This window comes from Stylophora pistillata, chromosome 5, assembly GCF_964205215.1.
Source record: "Stylophora pistillata chromosome 5, jaStyPist1.2, whole genome shotgun sequence".
NCBI classification, from domain to species: Eukaryota; Metazoa; Cnidaria; class Anthozoa; order Scleractinia; family Pocilloporidae; genus Stylophora; species Stylophora pistillata.
The window spans coordinates 20,473,638-20,484,119 of record NC_142523.1 but is presented as its reverse complement, the minus strand read 5'-3'; the positions used below and the strand labels follow the sequence as shown (position 1 = coordinate 20,484,119).

The window sequence follows — 10,482 nt, the reverse complement described above, 5'->3', positions numbered from 1 at the left end:
CAAACACTGCTTAATCACAGCAACTTTGTTACCTTGTAACTGAATAAAACTCTCGTCATTATTATTCAAAACATTTCCACCACATTTACATACATTCTTTTCAAAATAGATACCATTTTTTAACATCATTTAGACTCATAAAATTATTGAAACCTTCAACTGTAGTCACACATATTTTTCTATTTCTCATTATCATCATTCATATATGAGTATTTTTACCAAATTGCAGAAAATCCATCTTGCCATACAATCAGTACATACAATTTTTAACCACTTATCATATTCAATTTGTGTTGTAAGATTTTCTAAGCATCGTTTTCCAGCTGAAGAAATCTTTTAATTATCTAGTCTCAAGTTACTCTGATCTTTATCTCTAAAATCAATTTTCTTTCCTAGTGGAATCAAACCATTAAAACATTCATAAACAAATCTATAAGCAGCAGCAGCATTATTCTTAGACGGATCATATTCAACAATAGAAAGTTCTTCAGGACAATCTTTTGGGTAACACCAATGACCAACAAATATGTTTTCCTTTACCATGAATACATAATTCATGAATACAATTATTAAGTTCACAAACACTTTTATCTGGACAAGCAAAAGCATTCTTGAAAATCTGGATGCTGACGATAGTTTATGCCATTCAATTTCATAGAATCCGATTCTAAATCTTCTAAATAATTCGGTTAACGTCAACAGGTAAATTTGGATCTCTTAGTTTCAGAATTGGTTTTAAACCTTTATCAGTAACCAAAAATTTGCAACCAGTAAAAATAACTTTTTTACTTTCCATATTTTATAATATAGAACGCGATTTACCCTTTAAGTCTTTCTTTCTGTATTAGCCACCAACAAGAGTAAACCACTGTATAATTCAACAGAAACAAGCATAATTATGAAATAGCCACTGTTGAGGCCAAACAAAAATATTAAATTTTTGTGCCCGCAGCGTCGATCGTTGAGTTGGCGGTCAACGGAGGTATATTTGTTTGGTAGTTGGGAGTAAGGAGGGCAAAATCATGGTAACTGTGCCAGGACACCTATTTTTCATGTACTTTTGCCGCAGCGAGATGCCATTATAACGACTGCTGTCTGTGTACTACTGTCAATAATAATATTTAAGGTAAAACAAAACACTTCATTTTTCCTTTGCTTTGTATCAAGGTAAGCGACCCGTCTAAGCCTTTATAGCTGGCAAAGATACACTGAAAACCAAAAAATTTGAAACAGATCGATACCTGTATTCCTGTGCTTGGTACTTCACTCGCCGGAATGGAGGCCCATAGCGAATTGTTTGCTCCGTCCTTTTCCTTTGCAAAGAACGCAAAACAAATCCTGAGCCTTGCAAGAGAGAAAAAAAAGCCTGCAATATCAACTTCCTTCCAGAGATTCAGCACTTCTTCGAAGCACAATTTCTCCAGAGAAACTACTAGTTTCGAAGACAGGGATGAAAAACGTCTGCGCATGCACCAGAGACCTGCGGTAGGAAACGCAGGCTCAGACGCGTGGTTATTTAAACTCAACAAATTTTGCGTGAAATGAACAGCCTTTACAAAGGTTTCAAAATAAGAAAGCCGTCAAAAAGATAAGGTTTTAATTCTCATTTGTGAAAGAAGAAAAGAATTTTAAAAAATTGAGAGGATGTACAAATTGTACAAAAATTGTTCTCGCGCCGAAAAACGGTCTTTTGTGCAAAGTTTCAATACGGTTGCGAAATGGCTCAATCACAGGCAGCCCAAGCTCACTGCTAGAAAAGCGGACGTGACTCGTATCGTGTTGCGCAACGTTTTATATTTATAAAGGTTTGTATGGGATGTTATCGGTTTGCCTTAAAAGAGAGAAAAAATGTCTTGTTTTTAAATAAAATGGGCTTACCTTGTTGCCTTGTTGTTTTCTTTGTTGATTCCTAGCGTCTCAGGCCATTTTGAAGCGTTTTCGGCCAGTTAGCGCTATGTTGGTATTCAATTTAACTCGCCGAAAACGCTTCAAAATGGCTTGAGACGCTAGGAATCAACAAAGAAAACAACAAGACAATAAGGTAAGCCCATTTTATTTCAAAAAAAGATATTTTCTCTCTCTTTTAAGGTAAACCGATAACATCCCATACAAACCTTTATAAATATAAAACGTTGCGCAACACGATGAGTCACATCCGCTTTTCTGGTAGTGAGCTTGGGTTACCTGTGGCTCAATTTGCGGCAACGTTTACAGTGTCGTGTTGGCTTATTCTGATCACTTTTTCGTCCGTTCATGCAAAATGTTGGTTCGTCGGTAAAACAAGGAAGAGTAAAGAAGCTTTTTATGGCACTTCTAAGCCCCTGCCACTTGGTTTGGCAAGAGCCGTGAACTTTCCTTAAGAAACTCCAGTTTGTTGACCTCATCGTCGAACGATCGAAATTCGAAAAGCAAGATAGTCGCTGCTCATCGTCGTTTTCCGACCGACATTCCAATTAATTAAACTTAATTCCCGTAAGCCTTTTCGAAATTTTAGACATAAAGGGAAGAAAGAAAGCGAGATATCAATCAAGGAGCACGTGGTGTGACACCTGTGAAATAACATTTTAACAAAGTGCCGAAGGAGACTGAAGTATGGCGATAACAAATGGATTTCCTTGTGAACTATGTTGACTCAAAATCATGCATTTGGTTTTGTTTTGATTTAAATCTAGGAAAGTGGCTCTTTAGGATTGGAAAAATTACGAAAAAAGAAGCCATTTATTTTTTAACCAAAGTTAAATATCTATCATTGTAAAACGAATTACTGTTAATTTTACATAGGTAAACTTCCACTATTTTAATTAAGCTAAAATTGGAGAGAGGGAAGTTTTCTCTCATCAATATCTTGCAATAGTTCCATTAGTTACTGTGTTTTCAAAATAGCTTAGTTAAGTTTTCATAACATGAAATTATTTTGGAATTTACTTTTGTATCTGTTATTATCACCATTCAAATTCAAGACAGATACCAGTAAACCAATTGTCAATCCAAACCAGCTCAGACCAACCCATCCTTAACTCCCACCCCCCATCATATCAATCAGAATATTCAGTTCAAACTTTTTTTTAACTCCAAAAAAACTTTTTTTGGCTCCCTATACCTAACCTCTTCTATTCCTTTTACCACCTACTTTTAATACTAACCAACATGTTACTCATCTCCCTCATTTCTTTTCCTCTGATTATGACTATCTCATCTTATTTCACTCTAACCTTCCTTATTATTATTATTATTATTATTATTATTATAAATTTTTGTACCGCCTTGAAGTGGCTGCAAATTGATTATAAAAATAATGAATAAACAAATTTGTCAAAGAAATCTTTAAAAAAAAACGAACAAACAAACAAGCAAAAAGGGCTCTTTCCAACATTATAGAAAATAAAGCTTTCTTTATGGAGTCTTTTGCAATGAAAACCTTTCATTTTCCTTTTTTTCTTTTCTTGTGAATCTTTTTGTCTTTTTATGTTGTATTTCTTCATTTTCATTTCATTTCCGGTGTAATTACATTAAGTTAAGAAAAATTTGACCCACTATCTGCAGGTCAAAGGAATACCTTGTAGATATATAAGAAAATAAAAGTGTGGAAGTGTGGACCTTCAATGCTAGTACCCAATTGAACTACTGATAGTTTTTATTTTAATGCTGCCTTATGACTGACATAACTGCCTTGCAGTTTGTAGGTCCCTCAGTGCAAATTCTCTATTGAGTAACTAACCTTTTATTTTCATCATTTCACACTTTCAACACATACCACAATCACGCTTCTTTTCCCCTTATTAACCCACTATTTTTGTGGAGATTTGGGAACCCTTTCATTTGGGATTCCATACTTTTACATAATCAATCAATCAATCAATCAGTCAAGTTTATTGACTATACGTGCGGCATGGTTACCCCGATTGCTCAAGCCAGAGGCTCATGTATGAAACATAAGAGAGCAACCCACCAATCCCACCCCAGGGGAGGACATCCACCACACTGTAATCTCGTGCGGGGGAAATTCATGTCTCCTACCTTTAGCCCTGCAGGAGACGGGGCCTGTGGTTTATTTGTCGTTATCCGAGAGGACTAGAATGTCTATTCAATTCTTGATATTATAGAAAGGTAGCAAATTCTCCTCAGTTAATTTTAAGACCATGAGTATTGGTCTGGCTGGGGCTCGAACCCTCGACCTCCAGCACAACACAATCCAGCACTCTAACCATGTAATGCCACAAAGGTTGCAAGATAAATCTATTGCATTTTTTTGAAAAAAGTTTTTCTTTCTTAAAAAAGAAAAAAAACAGTCAATATCCAACCACATCAACATGGCAATGTCACTTTCTGGTTCTTTCTGAGCACTATTTTACAGTCAACAGTTCTTGGCAGAACAGGAAGCAACTCATGTACACTTATTACCCTTTTGTTTAGCAAATTGTTTTATTCATCCAATTTGGATATTTCTGTAATAAGAAGTCCACTGAGTCAGGCGTGGGTGTACCAAATAATAATTGTTCGAGGAATCTTACTAGGCAACAGGATCTATGATTCAATCACACAAAACTTCTCAAACCTTTGGTGCGCTACAACATCTGAGAGGCCCTAGAGCACTGAACAGTATCATGGACCATATATTGGTCCTGAACTCCCTGTCAGCATTAATCCTGAAGCAATTCCGGCTTCTGTTTTCTGTTGAGTTCCAACACCATTGTACTTATTCCAATTTTTCCAGGAATTTTTCTTTTTGGTAGCACATCCACGAGAACAATGGGTTTCATGAGGCTTTTGCTGAGTGGCAGTATTCATAGGAGCTCCTCTCATACCATATGGAAATAACTCAATTCCAATACACTCTTTGGACTTTAACGAATGTTAAGTTCCAGTGAGAGCGATATGCATGGGGTAACGCGATATTTTGCAGCGTTTTTGACTTGTTCATGTAACAGCGTTTAGGATGGGTGTGCTTTCGCTTCGCCTTGATAAAAATATAAGTCCCATTTTTTTTCGAGATTCACATTTATTACCAAAGCATGGTATTATTTACCTTCTATCAATTTGAATCTCAGCTTATTATCTAAAATGGAGGTAAATTATACTCAAAGAAATTAAGCTTGCAATGTGTTTCCTTACCGGGTACTGAAAGGTGGCTCTTGAGCAAGCAAATGAACATTTTCCAAAAATAATACGTTCAACATGTCGACGAGTTCAGCTTACAGAAGTTATTTTCAAATAGCGTCCTTACATTCCAGCCTGAAAGGCAAAATATGTCCACGAATACACAGTTTAAATTACGCCGACATTTCCTTGCTCTGACGATCGAACAACTCGCCGACGACAACATCAACACGCTCACGCCACGCATGCACAGACGATTTTCATCCCTGTCAATGCACTGGCAATCGGCTACGTAGAAATTCCACACGCGATTTCTGAAGAAAATCAGGGATTGAAGGTAAAACCAGACTATTCCTGACTTGAAGGTCAAGTACATCTTAAACCGGCGAACAAAAAAATAAGTAAATGAATAAACAAAACACCGGCTCTTTTTTTTTAAACTTCGCATGTATTTCGCATGTATTTCTACATTGGACTTCAAACAATCCATCAGGTTATTAATCTTTGTAGGTAGCCTCTCAAGTGAAAATTTCAAAATATATACAGAAAACACGTATTCAGTTATTTCTTTCTTCGAAGGTCTGTTAATACTCACATTGCGAACCTTTCGCCGGTATATTATTCTTTTAACGTTGTGCGTTGAAGGGTAAGTTTTCGGCCCCTTCCGAGGTGTGGAGATGTACGCAATCGATTTTATCGACACTCCGGCTTCTTACACACAGCCACCATGTTAGATTCACAGGAAGCATAGCAGACGCCGCGCGGATTCGTCGTGACCGGAATTGTTAGTAATTTTGGGAGAATAAATTCTAAAGTCTTGCAGTTGCCATTAGCACGACTATTGTTGCAATTGGAAAAAATAGAGCGAAGTGAAGAAAAAATAAAAAGAAGAATAACGGATCTCTTGCATCGTAATATAATGGATTGAGATGAAATAAAACAAACCATATTTAGTTTAAATGTTAACTTCAGGCGTCCTTATTGGCAAACTTTACCAATCTTTCAAACGGGTAAACTCTCTGTGAACCTTCAGTTTCATTGCTTATCACGACAATTACTAGTTCGTAAAATGATGGGGGCGGGAGGGGGTAGGAGGGTTCAAGCTGAAAGTTGCATTATGATCCAACCACCAAGTTTTGACTTGACAACTAAGGAACATGTTTAATCAGGAGCCATTTCTTCGAGCGTTCAACTGACCTTTGTTTTGTCACGATGTTTTCAATAGAAAAATCTATTTTTAGTTTGAATTACCGCGGTATGGGATTCCCCGGCCGGCCACGTGAGCTCTTCGACCAATGACGATTAGCTGGTAGTTAACTTCTAATTATTTCCCTGGATAAGATAGTCTGAAATAAACCGTTCCGTGAAACTGCCTTGACATAGGCTCAGTGTGGGAGTTGAACGCTCCAAGTAATGGGTCTCTCGTTTAATTCATTTGGATTGTTTCCGGTTATGTGAGTGCTCTCCATTTTCTTCGATGCACAGGCTCAATATTCTTGTCTTTGAATCGATGTTATTTGCATTATTGTACAGGAAAGTGTGAGAACTATGAGTTCACCTGTGCAAATGGAAAGTGCCTTAGTAAATGGAGGCGTTGTAGACACGGAGATGATTGTGGTGATAACTCAGATGAACAGCAGTGCCGTAAGTTTGTTTTATTACTATGATAACTGTTGTCTTATATTATAGTCTTCCTTCCCTCGGGTCTGATGGCTCACTGTCATTCAAGTCGGGCTGTGATAACCATGTCGGGATGCAAACAAATACTGGGAGCCGTCTCTTCGTCTTTTTCTCTCCTTCTTTCTTTCTCTACTCTCTCTCTCTCTCTCTCTCTCTCTCTCTCTCTCTCTCTCTCTCTCTCTCCCTTTCTGCTATTCTCTTCTTTCCTCCTTTCTTTCTCTCCTTCTTTCTTTCTTCCTTACTTTCTTTCTTTCTCTCCTCCTTTCTTTCTTTAGTTGTTAAATAATAATAATTATGTACTGAATATGGACCAAATAGAGAAAATGAAGGCTGTTCGTGTAGTTATATCTACTGACTACATAGGATGATTTTGTCAGTTCAGCTGCCATTTGAGTCGATGTTATTGTATTTGTTTGTTTTAATTTGCAAAAGCCAGGAGTAGAGAAAATCTTAGCTACTAAATACATATATTGAATTTGAGATTATTTTCTTTCTTTTCATCATTTTCGAATCATTCACGTGGAAATGATAGCTCAGCGTAAGTGTTCTTTTTTTATCTTTATACATTTATCTGCTTTATGCGTTCGCTTATTTAATCATTTCCTTATATTCTATTTCATTTATACTTTTCTTTAACTGTTTCAGTACAATGTTAATCACACTTTGTCAAAGAAAAGCCTTACAGCTAGTTACTTGGGGCATTTACGTGTATGGGCGTGGAATCTGTTTCGAACCTTTTTTTCTTTCAAAACAAATTTTGGACCGTCCCAAGTATACCAAACATTCACCTGAATTAATTCGAAATGTTTTCCTCGTGTAATTTAGCGTTGAAATCAAGTATTGAGAATAAGTGAAATTTGACGTCTTTCACACTGCTTGGGATTTATTACTAAACTCAGGGGAGTATAAAAAGTGCATGTACCACGTCAAGAGAATATAAACTCTTTTGACAGCGTTGAATGAATGCAGGGGAAAAAAAAGAAAAAAAAACGAGTGTGTTTCCTCCTCTTAAAATGAAAAGCATTTAAATACATTTGATTAATTTTCTGACATTGCATAGGAAATAACTTTATACTTTCCCCAGTTTTCTACGCTCTTTTTTTTTAACATGTACGTCCGTGTAATCACCGGTGAATGCCATTTAATTAATTATCTTACATTGTAAAGGAAATAACTCAATAATTTCCCTTCTGTTCTATGCCTTTTTTTTTTGGGTTTCTTCCTTTTTTTTTTAACATGATGATGCACGATCGTGTAATTAACGGTTCATTTCACTTTTCTTTCGTTCTTTCCTATGTTTTTTTTTTATGTACTGCGCCTTGGAAATATCAGGAAGTAAGTGCTACTTAATTTTCTTAATGAAAATGTTACTACACATATCACATGACCAAAAAGCTGCTGACCACCCCTAGTCTGTACCCTTTCTACCAGCTGAACGCCGATAGAGACAAAAGAAAAGATCAAGAGATGCTGCACTTCATTAAGAAATCAAGATCTGTGTATCGGCTCGGAAAACAAGTCATGTTTCAAGATTGTACAATGAATCCAATACTTTGCTGAATAATTTTGCTTTACCCTCCCTTCAGGACTCCTTTAATTTCGCTTTTGCTTTGATTTGAATAGCGAATTATAGTTTGAATTAGGTAAAGAGACTAGGATTGGCTGAGTGTTGTGGCATCTACTCAACTTCATAGGAAATTTAGCGGGTAGTTTTTCCTCTTTATTCTCTACAAAAGAGAAATCAAAACGGTGCCACCTTAGGAATGTGGGAATAAACAGTAATATATATTTAGATATAATTATAATAATCAGTGTCTCATGTTCGTATGTCGATGAGCTCTATTTTGATAATCATCGAGTAATTAACTTAACGAAGCTTGTTTTCGGGGAAAGTCTTGGATACTTGGTGCTCTTCTGCTAAGAAAATTTCGTATTCAACAGATGCTTTAAAATATTTCCGGTCTAAATGGCGTGCTACTTTAGTTATCTAGTTATTTGTTTTTATTCATTTATTGATTAATGCGTCGATTAATTCGAAGCTTCAACATCCCGCTGTGCGACCCATGAGCATTTGACTGCCGTCCATGCCCTTATGTAGGGGAAATTTGAGCCTTGCCTGGTTTGGGTGGGGAGTTTAAACCGGAAGTTTGAAGTCTTTCCAGCAGAATACAAGTGTTTTACCTTTTAATATGGAGTTGAGTAAAGGTGAAAAATTTAAATCTAGGCTCTAACGCTTGGTGGACATGTAGGAATAATATTGACAATCAAATCCAGCACTTGGATGGGGAATTTGAACACAATTTTGGTCGGAGGGCCGGAAATTTAAACAAACCAATCTTCAAAGGTTCAAATGCCCGGAGGGATTTTGAAGTTTCAAATTGATCGTCACATATTCATTTATTGGTTCAGTAATTTTTTTTATCTAGTCTCTCTAACTTTATTGTTGTTCTGTATTTCTCTACTCATGTGCCGCACTGGTGAAATAAACTAGCCTGTGAGTGACTTTTGATTAGAGTATTAAAGTTAATAATTTACCTGTTTATATCTGTTTCTGCTCCACTTTCCATAATCATCCCTAAATACCGCAAACGTGCATGAGAAGATGAGGGTGAGAGTTTGACTTTTTAATACCATTCGTTGTAAGAGAAAAATAAAAGACTTATCTCGAAAACAGTTTGTGAAAACAAAAAAAACTAAGTTAACATGACATAAGTATAAATTATAGTTGAAGTGAACATTGTGTTATAAAGCTTGATTTTCTATCGTTTTCTCTGCTCTCCATATCGCCCACGATGGATCAAATACATGTAATTGCATCAGGCGGTAAGTGAAAGCTTAAAACTAAATATTGTAACAAAGATAATACGTATCGTTATGTATCTTTCATTTATCGTTCTTTCATTTATCGTATCGAAAACAAAGTAAACAGGGTCTTGACATTTGCTTAAATAGAAGTCAAGGGATGGAAGATCTTATGCTCAATACAAAGATAAAAAAAAAAAAAAAAGGTGAAGAATTTTCATAAGTGACACACGTACTGTACAGTTATTGAATAAGCAATGTCGTAGGGTCCATTGGCTAGTCCGGCATTTAAACAAAGTTTTGCCTTTGTTTAACAAAACTCGTTCTAAGCCATCTTCAGTTTATCTGAATCAGTTTATATGAATATCTATTTTTTTAAACAGTGTCAAGGGGGCCGAAAGCTAATGGTGGAAGGACATTTCTTTAACTAATAAAATTAACCCTCTTACAGAGAATCTTCGAGGCCCAATCCTTGCGTAAAACCGCGGTTTGGGTTAAACCTGTTGTACATAGACGGCCCTATGCATGTGGCTAAATCTCAATGGGAACTTAAAAGTATTTCTTTGACCATCAGTCATGACAAGACAAAACAGGTCTTCCTGCACGGTGTTGACTTTTTTTTTTATGAATGCGTCATGTTCGTGAGGTTTTTGTTTGTTCTTGTTTGATAATTTATAGATAATTTGTCATTGTTATTATTTTTATTATTTATTGTAAGCGCATTGAGATTCTTAAATGCGTATTAAGAACGTTCATTATTATTATTATTATTATTCTTGATGATTAGGTATATGACAAGGAAATTGTCACGTGTTTTCTCAATGTTTTCGTCATTTTCTTCTGACTCGCAGTACTTATTTTTCTGCTATTTGCAAATTGTCGAAGAAATTCCCCCAAAATTTA

The 10,482-nt window shown here is 36.1% G+C and overlaps 2 long non-coding RNA genes across 2 annotated transcripts in view; one reads left to right on the top strand and one right to left on the bottom strand.

The window, feature by feature from the left end:
* The window catches only part of LOC148730735 (uncharacterized), a 42,175-nt gene extending 40,751 nt beyond the window's left edge, over positions 1 to 1,424 (bottom strand). The window contains exon 1 of the long non-coding RNA XR_016001009.1: positions 1,242 to 1,424. This is a non-coding gene — a long non-coding RNA (uncharacterized LOC148730735). The remainder of the gene's footprint in view (positions 1 to 1,241) is intronic.
* Positions 1,425 to 6,188: 4,764 nt separating this feature from the next.
* LOC148730734 (uncharacterized) lies at positions 6,189 to 9,284 on the top strand. The gene is made up of 2 exons (XR_016001012.1): positions 6,189 to 6,741; positions 8,110 to 9,284. It is a non-coding gene; the product is annotated as an uncharacterized LOC148730734 (long non-coding RNA).
* Positions 9,285 to 10,482: the final 1,198 nt, after the last annotated feature.